Source organism: Cyprinus carpio, chromosome A2, assembly GCF_018340385.1.
Source record: "Cyprinus carpio isolate SPL01 chromosome A2, ASM1834038v1, whole genome shotgun sequence".
NCBI lineage: Eukaryota > Metazoa > Chordata > Actinopteri > Cypriniformes > Cyprinidae > Cyprinus > Cyprinus carpio.
The window spans coordinates 19,335,593-19,357,223 of record NC_056573.1 but is presented as its reverse complement, the minus strand read 5'-3'; the positions used below and the strand labels follow the sequence as shown (position 1 = coordinate 19,357,223).

General features: G+C 37.2%; 1 protein-coding gene across 3 annotated transcripts in view; it reads right to left on the bottom strand.

Annotated features, from left to right (window-relative positions):
* LOC109098930 overlaps positions 1-12,541 on the bottom strand; it is a 129,515-nt gene extending 116,974 nt beyond the window's left edge. The window contains exons 1-2 of one of the 3 annotated variants that reach the window (XM_042777511.1): positions 12,247-12,533; positions 11,578-11,643 (exon numbers count right to left, since the gene is read on the bottom strand). The gene's annotated coding sequence lies outside the window, so the exon portion shown is untranslated. Of the gene's footprint in view, positions 1-11,577; positions 11,644-12,246 lie in introns of all 3 variants that reach the window. The other 2 variants (XM_042777523.1, XM_042777502.1) reach the window with 2 other exon arrangements.
* Between the last annotated feature and the right edge of the window lie 9,090 nt (positions 12,542-21,631).

The following is a 21,631-nucleotide window of genomic DNA, read 5'->3' as shown; positions in this document are numbered from 1 at the left end:
ACATTGTGCCTCGGGGTTCTTAATGTTAACTGCTTATGCTCACTGCATATAAAGAAATATTCTGAGTTCAGTACAAGTTGAGCTCAGTCAACAGCTTTTACGGAGTAATGTTGATTACCACAAAAAAAAAAATGCTCTTAGTCCTTCTTTATTTAAAAAAAAGCAAAAATCTAGGTTATGGTGTGGCATTTACAATGAAGGAAGCTATTAATTTTAGAAAAGCACTTACATTTATTCTTTTGTTAAAACCTGCATTGTCTGAGCTGATGATTTTTATGGTTCTTTTAGGCTTCTAAGGTGTAATGTTGCTGTGGCAACGAAGTTGTAAAATATGCTATAACTTTTTAAAAGTAGGTTAGAAAGCAAATTTTCGAAATAATTACTAAATAATGTTAACACAAATATTGTTTATGTCTTGTGGCTATACTATTAACACAGCATGTAACACTTATGAATTGGCGGGATTCACTTCAAGTAACCCTATTTTTCTTAAATGGGTGGAGCTGTGTGAATTTTTTTGTTCTTGCTGTTGTTGTTGTTGTTGTTATTCAAAATCATGCCACAAGTTCTGTCAAATGAGGATAACTTGTATTGAACCTGGAATATTCCTTTAAAGGGTTAAAGCATGCTTGAGAACACACACACTTTTCTAGCAGCTCCTTGAGGCACAAGACTGATGAGAAAAAAATCTTCAAAGCCATAAACTGAGGCCTGCTCTGTTCGTTTGATGTGGAGATAATGATTAAGGTACACAGCGAGACAACATTTCCATTTGACTACAAATTGGAAAGAGTTGGAGATGGAGGTCTGAAACTCAACGAGGTGAAGAAAGATGATTGTCAGGGTCACTGAAGGTTTGGCTCCTAGAGTCAAATGTGACATAATTGGGACTGCACTGTATAAGACTGGCTGTCGGGGTTATTATATGCTTTGTTTGGAACAATCGATCTGAAAAGCTTGAGCCGTAGCTAGCATCCAATCTCAGCTAAGGAATAAATTGCAACAGACTTTTTTCTATTTTCTAATAAGACCAGGTGAATTGGTGGTAACTCGGTCGTATTCACCACTGGCATGGGTTTCTGAAGGAGGACAGCAAGCAACTGACAGCAAGTAAACAAGATGAAGTTCAACCATCCTTCGATTTGAGCCAAAATGGCAACCAAAAATGACAGTTCACATTTAAAATTCGCCACAGCCAGCCAGGCAGCCCTCTCACTGGTGATTTGTGCTCTTCCAGAGAGGCAGTGCATGACTGTGTGAGGGGGCATACATCTGTCTGTCTGTCTGATAAAGCGGATGCCAGTCCATGTGCCATAGCACGTTCTTCCTCTGCTTCAGGCCCTCCACAGATATCAGTCCATCATTGTCATACAATAATTCTGCATGTAATACCCGTCTGAGTCCCACAGAAACTGACATACTGTGTCTGCAGTAAGAGCGTGTTAAACCCACTCAACATCCTGTAGAACAGGCCAATTTAACACAGGAATAAGCCAATTATCTTCGAAGAGTAGGCAAATTTACAATAGGATTTTCACAATTCCTGTCGGACGTCCGTGTCAGGGGTTGGGCTCCGACACATTAGTCTCTTTCATGACCACACACATTTTCCTAGAAAAAAATCTCATTTTCACACACTCATAAAGAGAGGCTTTAGCCTAATGCAAGCATCACATGTTCACATTCATAGTCTAGCGCAGACTGCACACCACTAAAGAGAAATCGTTAATTCAAGCGATGGTAGAAAAATTAACAGCAAGTGAAGGAGCTTCTGTGATGTCCACATCTCTCTTGGCATGTAAACTCTGCTATATTGTAATAACTTTACAAATCAAATAGTACTCGTATTTTAACAGAATAATTCATTAAAGTGCCTTTATAAAAATATAAGCTTCACATTTTTAGTTTTAAATACTTCACTAATTGGCCCCACTGACCATTGTTACTACCTCACAGCTTCTTTTATCATGTTTTTTTTTTTTAAGGAAAATACATTTGTATGCAACGGTGCACTACAAATGCTGCCACTTGATCTTAACTTGTACTGAACTCAGAATATTATTGAAAGATATGAGTAGCCTTATTGTCAAAGAGATTGAAAAATCAATTGGATTATAATACACCACCAAAAGAGACTATACATCCCGCTTGAAAGAGCAGCTGATAATTTGAGAGTTGTATTACAGAGTGGCAGTAATCATAGTGTAGGATTTATAGTTGTCATTCAAATGTTTGTCTGACTTCTAGAATGGCATAAACCAATCAACCCTATTCATTCTCATTCTCAGCCCCAGTAAGATTAAGCTACATAATAAACAGTGTAAGAAAGAAGAGGTGGACCACTTGTAGACAAATCCATTCATCTTTTATAGCCACTTTTTCCTATGTTGGTCACAAAGGTGTGCTGGAGACTACTTGTAGATAAATTAATAGAAGAAACCACAACACTCAATATTTGAACTAAAGACATAAAATGTATGATACTGTTGCCAGATTTTATTGCTGATTTTATGTTATTGAGTCACAAACAATTTTGGAGACTTCAGTCTTTCCCCATTTAAACAGACAGAAGTTGTATTAATCACACAGAAAATAGCTGCCTGGGGCCATTGCCAAGATGGCTGTTGAGTGAACTGACTTGCAAAGAAAAGGATTTGGCTACATTAAGATGATACCTGGGAACCAAGACTAATATTTGAAATAGAGAAATTCTTCCATGTTCAGACACCACAGCTGTCTCTCTTTCAAAACTGAACTGAGAATGATTTTAAATTTAATGACAACAATTGAACTGCAGAACTACAATTATAAGACAACTACAAGAACTATAAGACAAGCTTTGAATATTGGCTTGAGGTTTGAAGATTTATAGGCATTACAGGCAGACAGAATGATAGCGATGGATGGATGGAAAGAGACAGAAAGAGACAGACAGACTGGATGAATGATTGATTGATTGATTGATTGATTGGTTGATTGATTGATTGATTGATTGATTGATTGATTGATTGATTGATTGATTGATTGATTGATTGATTGATTGATTGATTAATTGATTGATTGATTGATTGGTTTTGTCTTCTTGGTCAGTGAGTCAACAACTTGGGGAAAAAAATCTCAAATAACTTTCAATGGACACATTTCGTTCCCCAGTGTGATTAGATCCATGGGAATAAATTGTTTGTTTAATTTCTAGTGACGAATACTCACTCTTAGTCCCAATAGCTCTTAAAGTGATACTTTATTTTTCACTTTAAAAGCATATAACAAGTCCCACTTACTGACTATCAGTAGAGACCACTTCCCGCCTTTGGCATGAAAAGCTCAGCTGCCTCCCACAATATATTCAGAAAAACATTAAAATAACAAAATAACAAAACTGTTTGAAGTACATCACAATATTAACCGTATTCTTGCTCTACCAGTACATGGGATTTTTACTTTTCACCTCAGCGAGCTCTCTAAACACAGGGAGATTGAAGGTATCACCTCATTTGCTCACTTCACCTGATTCTTTCTCATGGAGAGCCAAGGAGGTTATTTCCCTGAGTCACATTAACAAATTGCAGAGGCACAGTGTTTCTTTCAGCAGATGATTAAAACATCCACTGAAACGTTTTTGTGTTTGGTTAGTAGGTTATGCTCAACTTATAGGCACAAAAAACAAGCTATTACATATCCTTGACACTAAATGGCATTTCAGAAAGATGCGAAGCAATCTGCTAGTATCCAAGACAACCTGCATGATACTAATATGATTCAGGATGGTGAAGAGGGCCCAATGTTAGCTTTAATACTCATATTAACTTGGTCTCTGAGGGCCTCTCATTTGATAAAGCTTGTCAATTTCACTTTACACGACAGCTTGCTGTAGATGGAATCTCTTTAGAGGAACAACTCGCTCTTTTCTGTGAAAACAAACTCTTGCTTTCTAATTTGCTAAGGTTGTGTTGCTGTTGCATAACGGGCCTTTTTGTCAAATTACGCCAGCAAATGTTCCAGGTTTGTGTCTACAACACAGACACCTTTACACTCACCATTCCTCACTTCTTTTCATCCTTTTTCTTGTCCTCCTTGCATGTGCTCATTGATGCATCTATTGTAAATTAAAGAAATGCCTGCGGCTGTGAGTCAGACAGCCTTGCTAATAACAATACCAGCATTTCTCTATTGCCGTTTTCTTTGTCCAGCATAAGTCATTGAGCCAATGTCTCGTGTCTATTTCAACATGGATCCCTCCTCATTTTCTCCCCACACTATCTCTCTTTCTCAGTTTCCCCCTTGGTAAATGCAAGAGCTTTTTGGGTGTAAACAATTACAAGCTTATTGCTGACACAGATTGCTGGAGTCGTGTTAAATAAAATCAAAGGAGTGTTCCCCCGAACTGCAAGCTGCCTCCTGGCTGGCCCATTTTGTAACAGTGAACCTCCCCTTGCTGAAGCTTAGCCAAGCTGAAAGGGATTCTGTGCATCACAATAAAAAATAAATAAATAAAATGAAATAAAAACATTTGTTCTGCATATACTTGCACTAAAAACAACAAAAACGAATAAAAAAATCCATATGTATCTGGGTCCCTTTGATAGCGCAAAATCATCAAAGGAGTAAAATGCATTTCAATTACAGGACACACACAGACAATTATTGTACAAAAAAAATAAGAAAGGTGTGTATATGGACATCATAAGCCCATAATATGAAATAAATGTTGAAATACAGTTGGAGTGCAGAGTGTCTTTTTGTCTTCTTTTTGGCTCTTCTTTAAGCTTTTTTCTGTGTTTCTGTAAGAAATTCTTCATCTGCTTATTATTTATTTTGCCTAGCATGTGACAAGGGACAAAGGCCTTTCAGCTCTTCTAGTGTTCCAAATAATGATGAAGAACCCTGAAAGTTAATTTGAAAGGCATGGCTGTTATTAGCAACACTCCCCAAATCTCACAAATATGTCCAATGCTACAAGCCATTAGTATACCCTCAGCATGCAACACAAGCTAACCACACAAGACCTGCGCTATCCACTTCATTCAGGAAAAAAAAAAAAAAAAAACAGGCTGTTGCTGCTCTATTGGAGCCATAGCCGTGTGAGTAAGATTTCCAACATATGGTGAGGCTGCACTTTGGGCGACCTGAGTTCAAGTCTCAGCTCAAGGTCCTTTTCTGGTTAAATCCCCTCTCTCCACTACCATAATTTACTGTCTGTCCTTCTACTGTGCTGTCTAAATAAAGGCACAAAGTCCAAAAATATAACTTACAGAAGAAAAAAAATGAGGCAGTGCTACGCATAAAAAAAAAAAAAACATCTCCCCACATTTAGAAACATCCAAGTTCGCCCTCTCATGTGTGAAGTGTGTCTTTTCTGCCTCTAGCGACAACAAACAGAACTGCACACCTTCCAACTGCCACTGGTCGGACTAAAACAGTCTTGTCCTGCCCACAATTCACTCTACTGGTTGGGTCAATGGTCCTGTGTTCAGCTGGTCAGGATGCTAAAACAGTGTAAAGCCATAGTATTCACACACGTTTCTGGTAAATCAACCAGTTATTACTTACAGGACGTATCATAAGTATATAGGACTTACTATTAGTATAGATTATTTGTAGACAGGACTTTATAGACAAAGTAGATTACACATTTAAGCGACAGACACTCAACAAATTCTGGGGATAATTGTACACAGGACTTTATAGACAAAGTAGATTACACATTTAAGCGACAGACACTCAACAAACCCCCCCCATAGCCACCTCTATGGGTGTGAGAGATGTTTTTTCGTTTTCCGTATATATATATATATATATATATATATATATATATATATATATATATATATATATATATATATATATATATATACGGAATATATATATATACAGAATCTGAATTAAAATGTGTTTGATTTAAGCCTACATTTCAAAATTTTGTGTCATAAAATTATATCGCGCATACAGCTCAACTAACGCGATCGTTATAAAGGTGTTTCAACAACAATACACTTCCACTTGCATGTATTTGACAATCGGAATATCAGATATTTCATGCCATACACTCTAAAAAACGCTGGGTTGTTTTTTCAACCCAAATGCTGGGTTGAGACCGCTAGGTAGGACATTTGGTTGTTTTAACCCAAGTTTGGGTTGAAAATTGGTCTTGATCATAACCCAGCGGCGCTGGGTTGTGAACGCGGACGTGAAGGAGAGCACGCACGTCACGTTAAAATCGTACGTCTCCAGTGCGAGAAGCCGCCATTTTCTCAGCGTGAAAGAAGCGAGAAGCGAGTGAAAGACATTACGGTAAGTAAAGATTCAAAATGTAAAATTAACGTTTATTGTTTACCCGGTTTATGAAAGTCGAAAGGTTTTATGAAAGGCGGAAACAAAAGAGTTTAACGTTATATAGAAAACATACGCGGACGCGGTTTTCGCCTCAGAAACGGAGGTCTTAACGGCCTCCTTTAACGTTACTGAACGGAACACGTAAGTTACTTTTAATATAACGTCCGTGAGTTACTTAATATTTACATAATATTTTACAATATCTGCACTTTTTGAGGTGTTAATAGACGGTTATGGTTGCGGTTACGGTTACACTCATTTTAATTTGTTATCTTATTTTTCGCGGTTAAACTGAATGTACGTTAGTTTCCTAAAGGAAACCGCGTTATGTAATAAAGATTAGCATGATTATTTTGAGGCTGTTGAAGTGGTAATTGTTAAAAGTATGTTTTACATGTAATATTTCAGACTTGTCGAGCTCGTCATTGTCAAGACACCTGCTTGTGTGAGGAGGAGGCGGTGTTCTCAGCTTCTTCTAAAGAGAGGGAGAGACGGGGTTTAAGGCAAGTGAACTTCAGAATTATGTTATCTTTTTTTTTTTACTAAGACTAAAATAATGTTTGTTTTTGTAGATGTTGAAAGCCAGAGACATAGGTGAGCATCATTCTTTTGAGATTTATGTAAGTTATTTTTAGCAAAATTAATGTTTCTGTTGTGTCTGCCTCTTTACTTCACATTTTGATGCAACAGCAGTATGATTACATGTTCATATTCTATTGAAACCAGTGATGTCCCTTTTTTCTTTGCAGAACTCAAGCTAACTTTGGAGTTAAGGACACAGAAGTCTGCTTGTGTGAGGAGGAGGCGGTGTTCTCAGCTTCTGAAGAGAGGGAAAGATAATTTAAGGCAAGTGAACTTCATAATTTCATAATATCAGTTATCAGGTTGTTTTATTTTACTAAGAGTAAAAATAATGTTTGTTTTTGTTTTTGTAGATGTTGAAAGCCAGAGACATAGGTGAGCGTCATTCTTTTGAGATTTATGTAAGTTATTTTTAGCAAAATAAATGTTTCTGTTGTCTCCTGTCTCTTTACTTCACATTTTGATGCAACAACAGTGTGATTATGTGCTCATTTTATTAAAACCATCGATGTCTGTTTTTCATTGCAGAACTCAAACCAACTTTGGAGCTGTCTGATTGGAGACTCATCATTCTTGGTCTTCCCTCTTAAGGGAATAGTTCACACAAAAATCATTTAGTTGCCCTCATGTCATTCCAAACCTATACGACTTATTGTCTGTCTTTAGAATACAAATGAATATATTTTGAATTTTCAGAGTTATTGTAGAAGTAATCCATTCCGATATTTATATATGATTAAATCTTAAATTATATGATAGCGAACATGTCTGTTCAGAAGAAAATATTGGTCTCCCAGACTAGCAATGGAGGACAAAAATTAATAGAATATTAAATATATTTATTTGTGTTCCAAAACTTAGCAGAGTTTGTATGGGTCTGGAACAACATGGGGGAGTAAATTATGACCATTTTCATTTTTTGGTGGACTAACCCTTTGAAGAGCAGCCCTCAACGTACATGAACATTTGTGAGGTATGTGTGAATGTTTCAGTAAAGTAGCTTTCTGAAAGCAAATATTTATTCAAACAATATCACATGCCCTCACACTGTGCTGCCATTATAGCATTCTCGAGCGCTGACATTAAACAACCACACAAAGTGTTTGAAACTTTAAAACAGATTATTTAACTCTCCTTACTGATGTGAATACACCTCTATCTGAAAATGGATAGTTAGATTAAATGTTTTCTTTTTTCAAATGTGTTTCTCTTTTTAGGCCACTGATGAAGAACAGGCGGTGACTGGGATGAATGCTGGTCAAAGAAGAGAATGTCCTTTCCCCTAAACTGATGCAGCAGTGGTTTTAAAGGAGGATGCTGCACTGGGTGATTGTAGATGTCACATGTGCTGATGGGGCTTCTTCATGACTACATCAATTATGCTGAAGAGATCATGAAAGTTGACAGTGATGCATGATCTGTATTCATGGACTGTGAAACAAACTGTAAGTGTATAATTTGTAAAAACAAAATGTTAAATGCTTGTTCTGTGTTGTTTTAGTAGAAGAGTTTACACTCTGTCATTCACACACATGCTCACATTCTTTCACACACACACACTCGCGCATCTGTTAAATGTTATAATATCAGTGTGTTATGTTGTGGTTTATTTGTGTACTGTAATGCTAGAATAGTTGGTAAAGAACTTAACTAATTGTACATTTATTGTATAATAGTGTGTTCGTATATTTTTATACAATATATAAAATTTACCAAAGTCCAATTTGATCTTAAAAGTTATATTCAACAAATGTTCAATGCTTTATTTATGAACTCTGTAGCTGTTAATGCCATACTTTTCTGCATTTCTTCTTACATGCATGTTACTTTTTGACTTTTCTCTTGTTTTTAATAAATATTTACCTTTTGATAGTTACTATTTGTGTGTAAAAGTGATTTTTAAAATGAACAAAATTTGTAGGTTTAATGCCTTGCTCAATTTGGGTTCATTTTAGCCTAGCAATGCACTGTTTTCCACAGCCTTACACTCAATTAGTGGCGACACTCCGCAAGTTCATTTTCTGCCAGCAGGAGGCGCTTTAAGAGCGGGAGAGATGCAGGATTCTCCGGTAACGGCTAAAAGCGCTGAGCTCACAAACGCTGCCTTATCAAGCATTACGTGCAAAATCGAACATTTTCTAAATACAGTCGGTTTCCTTCTGAAATACAGTGATAAAAAAACACCCGCTGTGGTTTTTAAAACCCTGCAAAGTAGTAATTTTAAACCATTAAAAAAGCAACCCAGCATGCTGGGTTAAACATACTAACCCAACTGGTTGGGTTAAAATAACCCAGCGTTGGGTTCGTCCCCTTTTTGACCCAGCGCTGGGTTGCCAAAACAACCCAAATTGGGTTGTTTTCAACCCAGCAGTTTTTAGAGTGTAGCAATTGGGTTGTTTTCAACCCTGAATAAAAAAAGGAAAAATTACATAAAAGCAGATCATCATTCATTCGTTCATTTCAGGGGTACTATTTGATTACCATTTGTGCATTTCATTCATTGCGCCTTGACACCAGTTCAAAACTGAGTCCCAAAAGTCCGCTAAGAAGCATAACACGTACAGACTCCATGTAGGCATATGATTCGCTCTTTTGTTGTTCTGTTTTCTTTCAGGATCAAAAATGCAACAAATGAAAGCGTTTATCTGTATTTCCGACTGATGAGAACTATGCATATACATTCATAAATCAGTCGATTTTGTATTTTATTATGAGATATTTTATTCTAATGTGATCAGTGATTCAAGCACTGATGGACCAAAGAGCGCGCATTTCGACATTTGCAGTAAAAAACTTGAAATATAAATTCTCAGAAAATGCATTTGATACCAATATATTGAAACGTCTGTATATATACTCCATTAATAAAGGATTCCAGACAATGGAAAAATATCAGTCCACATGCGTTTTATTTAATATGAGGGAAATAGACATGCATGCGTGACACAAAAAATATGTAACTTTTAGGTAGCAAAATATTTTTTTGTAAATTCTGTCAATTACACTAAGGTTATTACATTGTCTGCTATATATTTGCTTCTTATTTATTAAATATGGGCAATTGATTGATAAAACATTGATCAAAATTAAGATACAATTTATACAAAACGAATATCTTTTAAAAAGAGTTTTCTATAAAACAAAACTTAATGAAGTCGTCAAAATCATGTTTTACCAAAAACAGCGCCGTTGCTAGGAGGGCGCCAGCGCCTCTGCCTTTCAGCGCCTATGCCTCACGAGTGGATGATACCCCTGAAGACGCCTAGCAATGGTATACCTTTAGTGGTAGTATACCTTTAGTTAAGTTATACCTGAAGAGTCTTCGTAGCGCGCTAAGAGACAATGTTATCGGGAAACGCAGCCCAGGTATGATGCGTTTCATGCGTAATGGAGATTCCAAAGCGCTCTTCTTTGGTCAGAACCTTGGAGAGCGATCGCGGATAGGTCTGTCCTATGCACCGAAACTTTTAACAATGCAACAAAATATTTAAAGAGCATCAAGCTATTAAAATCTATATTATGTATACGCACAGATAATATAACAGTAATAAATAGTCTGTTATATACTATAACAGGCTATTTATTAGGTTAAGCAGTGATTGGTTTATTGTTTTTTTTTTTTTTTTTTAATTTTAACATTTTTAATTTAAGGCCCACCCACGATTGGTCTGGCCCATCCAAAACCGGAATCCTGGCGCCGTGCCTGGGCCACACTGAGCTGTGCGTAACGGCCACAGAGGTGAAGTGAACGAGACAGAGGCTGTCCTGTACTGTCTGAAATGGTTAACTCTGTGGCGATGCATGTGCAAAACAGATTTAACTAATCATAAAGTCAATCAGGATACATAACACAGCCTACTATAGGCCTACACTAACACCCCCCCCCCCAACCCCCAAAGAATCCCGCCCCCCCTCTCACAATATAGTTCCCACGTCCCTGGGGGATACCCTGCATATTAGACACCTTGCAAAATATGCATTGACTTCAGTCGAAGATATAGACAAAACAAATAAAAATGTAAAAAAAAATTGTGGGATACTAATATCGACGTAACGTACGATACGCTAACGAAAAACTATAGATCACGCCGGCTGTTGCTATGGTTACGTCGCCAGCCGAACGTGATTTCTGGTTATGTACGTCTATTTTGTAAGCTCTGACTAACTTGAAATTCAACTTTTGTGGTTGAAATGTAGCCTATGTGAACCGTAAATACAGTACACTCATATATAAAAAGCAATCCATAGACCCTCAAGACCACTCACAACCTTTTGTTGACTCTCTTCTGGGATAGGGGTTAAGCTTTAGGGAGGTCAGACCTTGAAAGCTCTGTCAAATCCAAGCACATCATATACAGATAACGTTAGGTTATTTCACTCAAAACCGACGGGTGATGAAAGCAGCATCAAATCTGCCTACTGGCATCAGTAATCATTATTACAAATAAACATAGCAAAACAACGTCTGTACTACTAAAAGGGCATTTGTGCTATTAATATATTTTGGGGAAACACATGGCAAGAGCAGCAGAGCGTACGAGCCAGCCCTGCCGCCGCCGCGCGCTCGTTCACGCGCAGCCAGACTCACTTTTGCGCCTAAAAACATTATTAGCGATTCAAATGAGTGTCATCAGTGAAGCCGTCGTTAGGGAAGGGACTAACCGTTTAATATTTGCCCCGCGAACCCCAGGGGGTCGATAAACGTGTCTGCTGCTGCCCCGCGAATCCCTGAACGGCGACAGACAGACAGAAGCGCGCTCAGTCATGCTGAAGGTCCGCGTTTCCCAAGAGTGAGTCCGGTATTTAATAACTAATATACTCATATATTACAACCACTGCATGTAGGAAGGACAGGACGCATGTATTACACAGTACTGGAGTAGCCTACATAGCCTTCTAGAGGTTTTTTATTTTTATTTTTTTGTTTGTTTGGATTTTTTTTTTTTTTTTTTTTTGGACATTATCAATGGTGAGCATCGGTTCTGTTGACTATGTGTTGAATTATCTATAAATTGTTTAAAAACAATCGTACAGCGGACTTTAGATGCACCTTAATATAAATTCAAGCGGACACAAACTGAACAAAACACGATGGTTCTTCTTATTCACATGGTTAGTCAATGAAGAAGAAGAAAACACAACAAAATAGCCTATATTCAATTTGAAATGAATATATTTTCAAATAAATCCTTCGTACGGCGCACGTGAGTGTTTATTCCTTAATCCAACATTGAAAAGGAGACTCTAAAATATGAAGGAGACAGAAGCGCTGCCTTTGATAGCTCGCGGTAAATTCATCCCGTGTGATCATAGAAAATATGAATATTTTACCTTGTAATGTCGATCTTATTGCGTGGGGTTTCTTTCCTGCGCTGAGTGAGTCTGTCGGTGTTCAATGACAAGCACTGAGTCAAATATGAACAGGGCAAACGCTGTTATCGCATCGCTCTCTCCCTCTTCCTCTCTCTCCCATAATAAAACGACTGTTTTAAAATCCCTCATCACGTAGGCTACTCACTCTCCCTCGCTCTCAGCAGTCTGCAACCTATCACAACAATCATGACAACTACCTCTTTTACAGAAATCCCATGCATAATAGAAAATAAATTCCTATAATTTGGCGATCATCACAATTTATAACATCATTAGGCCTTATTATTGTAGACTATCAGGTGAGTGCAGTTCTTTGCATTTCCCCCTGCATTTTTAAAATAATTTCTCTTAGGAAAGACAGCACAACAGAAACACTATGTGAGTCCAATATTAAAAAGACTATTCCTCCTCCCATCAAAGAAGCAGAACGAAGCCAGTCAAAGCATAAATGGACGTATTATCCACCCGGGAATGACTGTTTTCTTTCTGTTTGGTGTTGCTGCCAAGGCTTCCTTTGTGTGTGTACTTGTATTTGTGTATCTGTTAGGCTTTGAAGGGGACAGTTTTTAAAAAGTGATGGAGTCTCTGACCCACGTCTCCTTCAGCTTCAATATCGCCTCTTTTTCGCATTACAATTGTTTAGAAACAACAGCACAGAAAATGTATTTCAATGTTAACAGACACTTCTGCTTATACAGTTCAACCAAAAATAAAAAAATATCTTATTTACCCTTAAGGGGTTCCAAACTTGTATGTTTAAAGAAATTTTCAACTGTTTTTGTCCTTCAGCCAAAGAGTTATAATAACATACTATCAAGGTAAATGTAACTTTTCTTTACACATGTTGTTAGATGTTGCCAGTCTAAAGATGGTACTGATTACGTCCCTAGCACACCCATTAAAGTTGCTTGTTTTATTAAAGCAACTTGAATTCTTGTTAGCAGGTCCTAAACCCAAGCACTCAACATTTCACCACAATGGTAACTCAACCAAAAACACTAACATAACAGAAAGTCTTTTGAAATACCAACATAATAGAACATTAAACATGAACAAGTCTCCCTGTTTCTCATCTTGCTTAAAATACATATAACACTTTATTTCATCATTTTATCTCCCTATCCAACTAACATTGCAAAGCATGATGGGAAGTGTAAAGTTTATTTTAAACTATTAGATCGAAACATCATTATCGGAGCCCAGAGAATGATCTTGATGAGAAGATATTACAGTTGCTTAGCTAAATATATAGAGATGAAGACAGATGGAAAGTGGAAACAGTGAAACATTAATCAAGTCAAGTCACCTTCATTTTTATAGTGCTTAATATAATATAGATTGTTTCAAAGAAGCTTCACATGAAAAAACACTAAAGTAACAGAATCAAGGATGAAAACTTCAAAAATTAGGCAAATTCTAATTCTGCTGCAAAGCAGCTATAGCAAGACAATTATTATTCAGCTCCAGTCATTTCAGTGTTGTTTCAGTCCAGTTCAATAACTGTGTAAAGTTCATTCATTATGAAACAAGTTGAATTTAGCTATAAGAAGCTCTACTTTAGACAGCAGTGTTGTTCAACTCATGTTGATTCGATTCAGTTCAATAACAGTTTTGATGTTGCAAATTTCTTACATTTGAACAAATTCAATTCAGCTATAAAGCAGAAGACAACAGTATCATTATTTAGCTCAATTCATTAAAGCTAACACAGAAGTCACTTTTAGACCAAGTTTTCTTTTGGTCAGTGTGGCAAATTTGCATGACCAACCTGAACCTCCTCCTAAATGTGTGTGGGGAATTCTTTCGATCCTGAGGATAAATTTTCAGTTGCATTTTTTATTTGAAATTTTTGGATTTTTGGATTTTTCCAGAATTGTTTTTTTTTTTCAGACATCTGGTAAATTTGATTGCACCTTAAATCATTCTTCTAAATAACTTATTTTGTGTTCCACAAAAGAAAGAAAGTTATTCAGGTGTGTATCAAAATGAGTAAAAGTAAATGATGACATCATTTTCATTTTTGGGTGAACTATCCCCTGAAGTATGGGAAGCAATGACAGTGGAAAAATCAACCGAGACAGATATTTTCAAGAATTTTCAGACAAAACAAAAAGCACAAATAGACTTACAGCTGAGAAAACAGGCGGCAAAATTGCTGATATCTCCCATCCTCCATCTCCAACGAGCATGTTGTCTCTCTCCACCCGTCTACCTGTAGCTGTCAATGACAATACTGAGGCTTCGCCCATAAGGCCTCGTTGCCTTGATCTCCTGCTGACATTTACCATTTGAAGTCCTGTCCTAAGCAGCAGACAATAGCACAAACACGCTGACTCCCTCCACATTTGTGCCGGCGTGTGGGTGTGTGGATGTGTTTGATCTGGGGACGGTTTGTTGTTGAGAGGGCGCTGCATTCAAAAAGTTTCAAGCTAGTGAGGGGTGAGGAGGATTATGAGCGGCGGGTTGTAAATAATAAATGTGCTGGTGCGGACCTCTGTGAAATATTTTTCACCTGTTTTCCTTTTTTTCTAGCAGCAATCATGCCCTCTTCGGATCTGTTATTCTATCAACCGCTGTTCTAATAATGACAGTCAGATAGGAACTGAAAACCCACTTAGAAGAGATCTCATTGAATCGGACACACTTAAACACGCTGACCTGTCTCTTTACCCTTTGCAACTCCCAAATGGGGCCAGGGCCCGCCGATGGCAGCAGAGCCAGAGATCAAGGGGTCAAATTCCCTCAGATTGTGAAAAAATTTCCACCCACTTCAACTTTATTTTTAAGTATATTCCACATTTGCCTGTACAAGTCATTTTGACTATTTAACTGACTTTAAAGAATAGTGTTGAAATTGGTTCAATTATTTTGATGACAATAAAAATGAAAACATAAGCTGCCATGACTTATTGATCATATCATGCAGTAGCTTTTGAAATGCCATGGTGCTCCTGTATGTATATTAAATTGTTAAGAGTAGCAATTTTCCATCACTATAAAATGTTTTCCATATTGCTTTCACACAGTCAGTTCATGGTAATAAACAGCACTAATAATCATCATTAACCAAGCCAAGAGAACAATCTAGACTAGAAGATACAGTTGTTTAGCTAAATATTTAGAGATGGAGACAGATGGGAAGTGGAAATCATAAAACATCAAAAGGCTGATATATGTTATATGCTCTAGACGACACATCTTGGCAATGAGACAGCCTTGATCTCTTGTTCTTGCCACGTGAGAACATTTTACACAAATTAGCTGCTAAAGACACCATGTATGTATAGCTGTCCTCAGAAGAGGCTTATTTTCCAGGCTGCCTTGCTAATGTGCTCTATAGTGTGCGGCTGGCAGGCCAAGAGGGGTGCAATTTAAGGTGTATTCAAGACTTTGGCTGCCTAGAATAAATTGGCATCTATTTTCCTGACATCTGGTCTTTTAGAAAGATCATTACTTTGATCTTTTTAGACTTCATGACAAGAGTGGGTTCTGAGACTTGTTCCTTCGCACTCTGCCGTTTCATTCCCTGTAGCATAACATCTCACTCCTCTACTTTCTCCATCTGTCCCTTCTCTCTGCCTCTTCATTTGTAAACCCTCATTCTTACACTTTCTGCAAAAAATACTTCTAAAGGAATTAAAGGAATAGTTCACTCAAAAATGAACATCGTTTACTCACCCTTGTGTTGTTCCAAACCCATATGAGTTTCTTTCTTCTGCAGAACACAGGACAGATCGCTCAACGTTCATGAGATTTTTTATTATTGTTGATTATATAAGAGTTTTGTTGTATCTTTCTAGGGAGTTTAACATTGCCACTGAAGGTTTTATGGTAAAATTCAGAGTAAAGTATTTTTTCTTATTTTTTTTGTTGATAGAATAAATGTAAGTTGTATATTTTATAATTTGTTAATATCTTTCATAATTATTTAATCATTTTTGGATACAGTAAAATTATAATATAAAGCTCAGATATGAATCTATGAATTTATGTGTGTGTGTGTGTGTGTGTGTGTGTGTGTGTGTGTGTGTGTGTGTGTGTGTGTGTGTTTAAAAATACTAATATTTTTTCAATTGAAAATGACTGTTTTCTATTTTAATTAAAAAAAAAATCAGTTGAGTAAAACTTTTTTTTTTAACTGTGTCATTCTTTGGTGTTACGTGATGTCAATCATGCATTTGGGACTTTGCATGTTTTTTAAATAACAGCTTGGCTGCCAGATTGAATGTAGACATATCTCTAATTTTGTGCAGTTTTACAAACTGCATGCAGCACAACTCACCATGGTTCCCACACCTGAGTCTCAGGAATATCTAACACAAACATCTAACTCACACATATACACAGGCCAATCTGATGTTTTTATTCTTTCTCATATATATTTCCCATGGATCTCTCTCTCTTTCTCTGCCTCTCTCCAGCGCTCCCTCCTCTTCTCATCTCCCTTCCTTTTCTCCTTCTACCAGATGGCTGACCCATCTGCTCCCTCCATCTCGCTATCCCTGCCTTTACCTCCATCTCCATCTCTCCTGATACCCCTTGGCTTTTACAGTGTAGGTCCAAACCACATAGTTCATACATTCCATAAATGTCAAAGTCACACCAAATTAACCCCAAGGTTACACATAGACACCACAGCCTCTAGGATGGGAGAAAAAATGAAAGAATAATCTGTGTTTTCAATCTCTTTAGCTTTATCTCAAGCGTCTCTCACGCTGGGTCATGCTGCATATCTCAAGCGGCGTGTTTGGTTATAAGCTGATCTGATCACAGTGAGAGTTTTCCATCTCTGCCAAAATATCTCTCTTTCCCTTCATATGCAACTTTACCCTTTAAAATCTGTTTGTGCAAGTAAGTTTTCATGGTATCCACTAAAGTTGTTCCAGATGTAAAAAGCACAAGTCATAATTTTTTATTACAATGAAGTTACAATGAAGACTGAGACTTTCAAGTTTTAAAAAGGGCATAAAAGCATCATTCAATGAGTTAACAGATAGGATCTTCAGTGAATTTCGGTATGTTCCTCACATAAAGCTATTATGTGAACACAGATGAGTTAGAATATAGTCTGTGAGTCATGTAAACCCCATTTATGATACTTTTATGGTGCTTTTGTTACCTTTTTGAAGCTGAGAAGTCTCAGTGCCCATGAGTACTAATTGCATGGGGAAAAAACTTGTTCTACATAATTCATCAGTTTTGTGTTTGATGGAAGAAAGAAAGTCATACAGGTTTGGAATGACATGAGGTTAATTATTTTTAGGTGAACAAGTCCCCTAATTATTTCCCCGAGGTCCATCATGTAAGTGTAAAGTCTTTTTGTGCTAAAAAGAACCAAAATTTTGACTTACATTTTCCACCCTCTACTTGCAAAGCCTGCTTTACATTGTTACAGGTTGAAAAAAAAGAAATAAATTCCACTGAAACGAATGATTGAAGTATAGCTAGATGATCATAGATTTTGCTGGACATTATTCTTGCAATAAAATTACAAAGACCCATATACAAATCCTACATAATTACAACTAATGTTTCAATAAACCATGTAGTTGTGTTTGTCTTATGATTTTACTGACCTGACACTCGGTCCATGTAGGATCTGGAATGAGGAGACTCATATGTAGATAGATAGTGAGAGAAGTGGGATGGGATGGTCAATCTCCATTTTCCAACCTGCTCTAAAAAAGTTCCAGCACATATTACCATCAGCCACAATTCTTTAAAACTGCAATGAATCTACAATAGATAAGGGAACACTGTAGGGGCCAGGAAGTTCCCTATGGCTAGTCCAAATGCTAGTAATCATTAAGTGCTGGTGTATTCATCGGTCTTAAATCAGAAAGCTGTTTAAGTTCAGAGCAGTCCCAAACGCAAAGCTCCTTGATATAAAAGTTCAAAGGAAAAATGTCCTTCATGATTTGACCCCTTTAAAAAGGCTAAAAGGCACACATGGACTTTGTAAACACCATAGGTCTGATTCCCAGAGAACATTTAGCTATACAGTATTTGGACACTTAAACCTCAATTAAAAATATATACACATCTTTGCACTATACATAACAAAATATCAGAACAAATTGCAATATTATAAAGAAATAGAACACAGCTGCACTTTTTCAAACTATTTCATAAAAATAAGCAAAAGAAAAATGGAAACAAAATGTCTTGGACACTTTCCAATGTTCTTTTGTGACATGTCTTAATAATAAAAATAATTTCTTGAAAGAAAAAAAAAACCTTACTGAACCCAAACGTTTGGAACAGTATTGATGGTGAAGGTTATTTTTATTTTCTGGACTGATGGAAAGTCACGTAAAGGATAGTAAAAAGCTAAAGGTTTCTGTGCCTGTCACATCTGCGTCATTAGTCATATGTCAGAACAATTACCCACTTCCAGGTAAATTTAGCCCATTTAAACCAGTGGTGATAATGAAACTAGATGGACAGTGACAACATCTTTACCCTCGAGGCACAATTTCCAAAGCATTCAACATGGAGTCTGAGACACCTGCGCACCGCCTTGCAACCATCTCCAGTATCTGCCTCTGCTTATGAGCATAGCTCCAGCTGTCTCAAGCATATTGGGGGAGGAGGAGGATGAGGAGCATGATGAAGCAGGGGACGTCTGCCCCTTCATCTCATTTCCCACGCTGACGCATCAGTTAGGCATCCGGAGGCATTCAGCTCAAGGCTTGGTATCCAGCCCAGGCCTTATGGTGTTCCTGCGAGCTTCCAGCACAGCACAGATTTGCCAATTAATAAGATGAAAGCCAAGTCTACATGGGCACGATCACAGCAAAGAATTACTGAAGTCAGGTGATGCAAACAAACAAACTGTTGGGATTAGAAACGAAGCAGACGTCGAGCCGTAAGTGGATGTGCGGTTGGTCGTAAGGCAGAGAACGATTGTGTGTGTCTTAAGCAGACACCGGGACTTAGTAAAACTAATTATAGCTGCAAATGGGAATGAAGACAGAAGTAGCAAGGGTGAGAAGCAGTGGTAAACAGCAGATTAGGACTCATTCTGTCTTTATTAAACCTTGTCTCTCAGAAAGGGACACTCTAGTCATCACATACACACGCCAGTAAGTACTACACACACTGTGACTGCACAACACAATTAATTACAGCACAGATGCACTACCAGACACTTAATATCTACTAATAAGGTAAATAAATCTGAGAGCTGAAGGAAGACACTGTGTATGATTCCTCTCAAATACCCACTGCGTGTGACAGTCCAGATCTTCTCCAAAGCTACACATCCAAGACGCTACAAGTAATAAACCTGTCCTTAAAGGGTTAGTTCACCCAAAAATTTGCCCATAAATTACTCACCCTCAAGTCATCCTACGTGTATAATATGACTTTCTTCTTTCAGACGAATCGGAGTTATATTAAAAATTGTCTTTGATCTTTCAAGGTATTTAATGCCACTCAGCGGGTGTTGCATGCATCAGTCCAAAAGAAGTTAAATATAAAGAGCCCATCCATTAAAAGAAAAGTGTCTCACACAGCTGCAGGGGGTGAACAAAGGCCTGCTGTAGCGAATCGATGCATGTTTGTAAAAAAAAAAAATAATCCATATTCAAAACGTAATATTCACTTTAATGTAGCTTGCGCTAACAGTTGTACACAGAAGCAGCTCCAGGCTGATGACGTATGAGGTTAGCGCGGCGCATGCGCCAGTGAGTCTCATCAAATCCAAAGTTTGTTAACAGGAGCAAAGGAAGCAAAGTTTCCTTAATTTAGCAAAGGAAAACCAGTCTCCTCTTGGCTTATATCGAAATCCTCCGACATTCTTCTTTACAAATCCTCGTTTTGTACTTCTAATTAGTGACCATTGTTTTGTTTTGATCTCTCCCCTGCGCTTCCGCGTGCGTCACTTCTGAGATGCACACGAGCAACGCTGACCTCATACGTCATCCGCCTGGAGCTGCTTCCATGTACAACAGTGAGTGCAAACTAGATTACAGTGATTATTACCAGGGCTTGAAAAAAAAAATTAATTGGTTAACTCCGTGCAGAATCGATATTTTAACGTTTCTGTTCCTGCATTCCTCTGATATTATTACCGTTCCGAAACCGTTTCGGGTGGAAGAAATACCGGTTAATAACGTTATTTTTTTAAAACAATTTTCTTTGCCTATAATTTGCCTAATAATAATAATAATAATAATAAAGTACAGTGTTTTCTTTACTCAAAAAGAAAAGGAAAAAAGAGAGATCTGGTAACATTAGCCAATAACCCGCTGAGCTTAGTCAGCCAATACAGCATCATCTTTTCTAGATTTTGGCCAGATGTAGGCTACTAAACAAAAAACAAAAATCTATCAACACTTTAAAGACATCAAAGTATTTTTAAGATATTTAAAAATGTTTGCTGCATTGTTAAAAAAAAGAAAAAAAAAACACGTATAAGATTGCGTTTTGAGAGTGAAAAAAAAAAGTCGCGGCTCACGTCGCATTTTGAGGCTGATTAGTACAAGTGATCCCAGAAATTTTGACACAATTAAAAATTATTGAAAGTCACGTTAACAAAATCTGAAACTAATTTGGAATAAATATAGCACAAGCATACAAAAGGAAGTTTGTTAGGTGCTTTAGTTCTAACAAAAAACAAACTTTTAAGACAAATAGTAATGTCACACTTTTTGAATGTCAAATGATAGCACAACATGTTCACAGTTAATATCATGCACTTGATAGGAAGTGACACTTGTGGGCCATGTGAACTCTGAACTTTTCATTTTTTCAGTGGTTTTAAACATGGTAAAAAAGTGCTAATAGAGTTGTAAGTAGCTGAAAACATAATCATTTTAGGTAATATATTTTAATAAGGGACAGGCAACATGAAGAACTACTGTACTGTATGTGAATGATGAATGTACCAAATTTGCAGGGGGCACAGATTCTGCGTGGGCACGAACATAGAAGTTAGAAAACATTACTTAGTTTGATGTTTTGTTATTTGCTGCATTGGCATAAATTGTAAGTGTGGCTTAAATGTCCAAATACTTTTTTGGGACACTGTATAATAGTCTTTGCCAGAGGCATTTTCTCCAAAGAGACAGCACCATATCTGGATGAGAAAATAATGGGCACTGCAAAAATAAAACAAAATGAATATTACAAAACATGAGATGAAATAGTGTATACAGCAACTGTGCAACACCGACACAAGTTTCACAGGGAGACAATCTCTCCTTAACAGCAAGATACAGGTAAAAAGTCATGTGAGAGGAGGCAGTGTCTCAGTCGCACTTTGACTGGACTTTTACCCTGTCATCGTGCCTATTATGTTCTCCTCATCACTGATTGGCTCATTACCATGTCAGTGCAA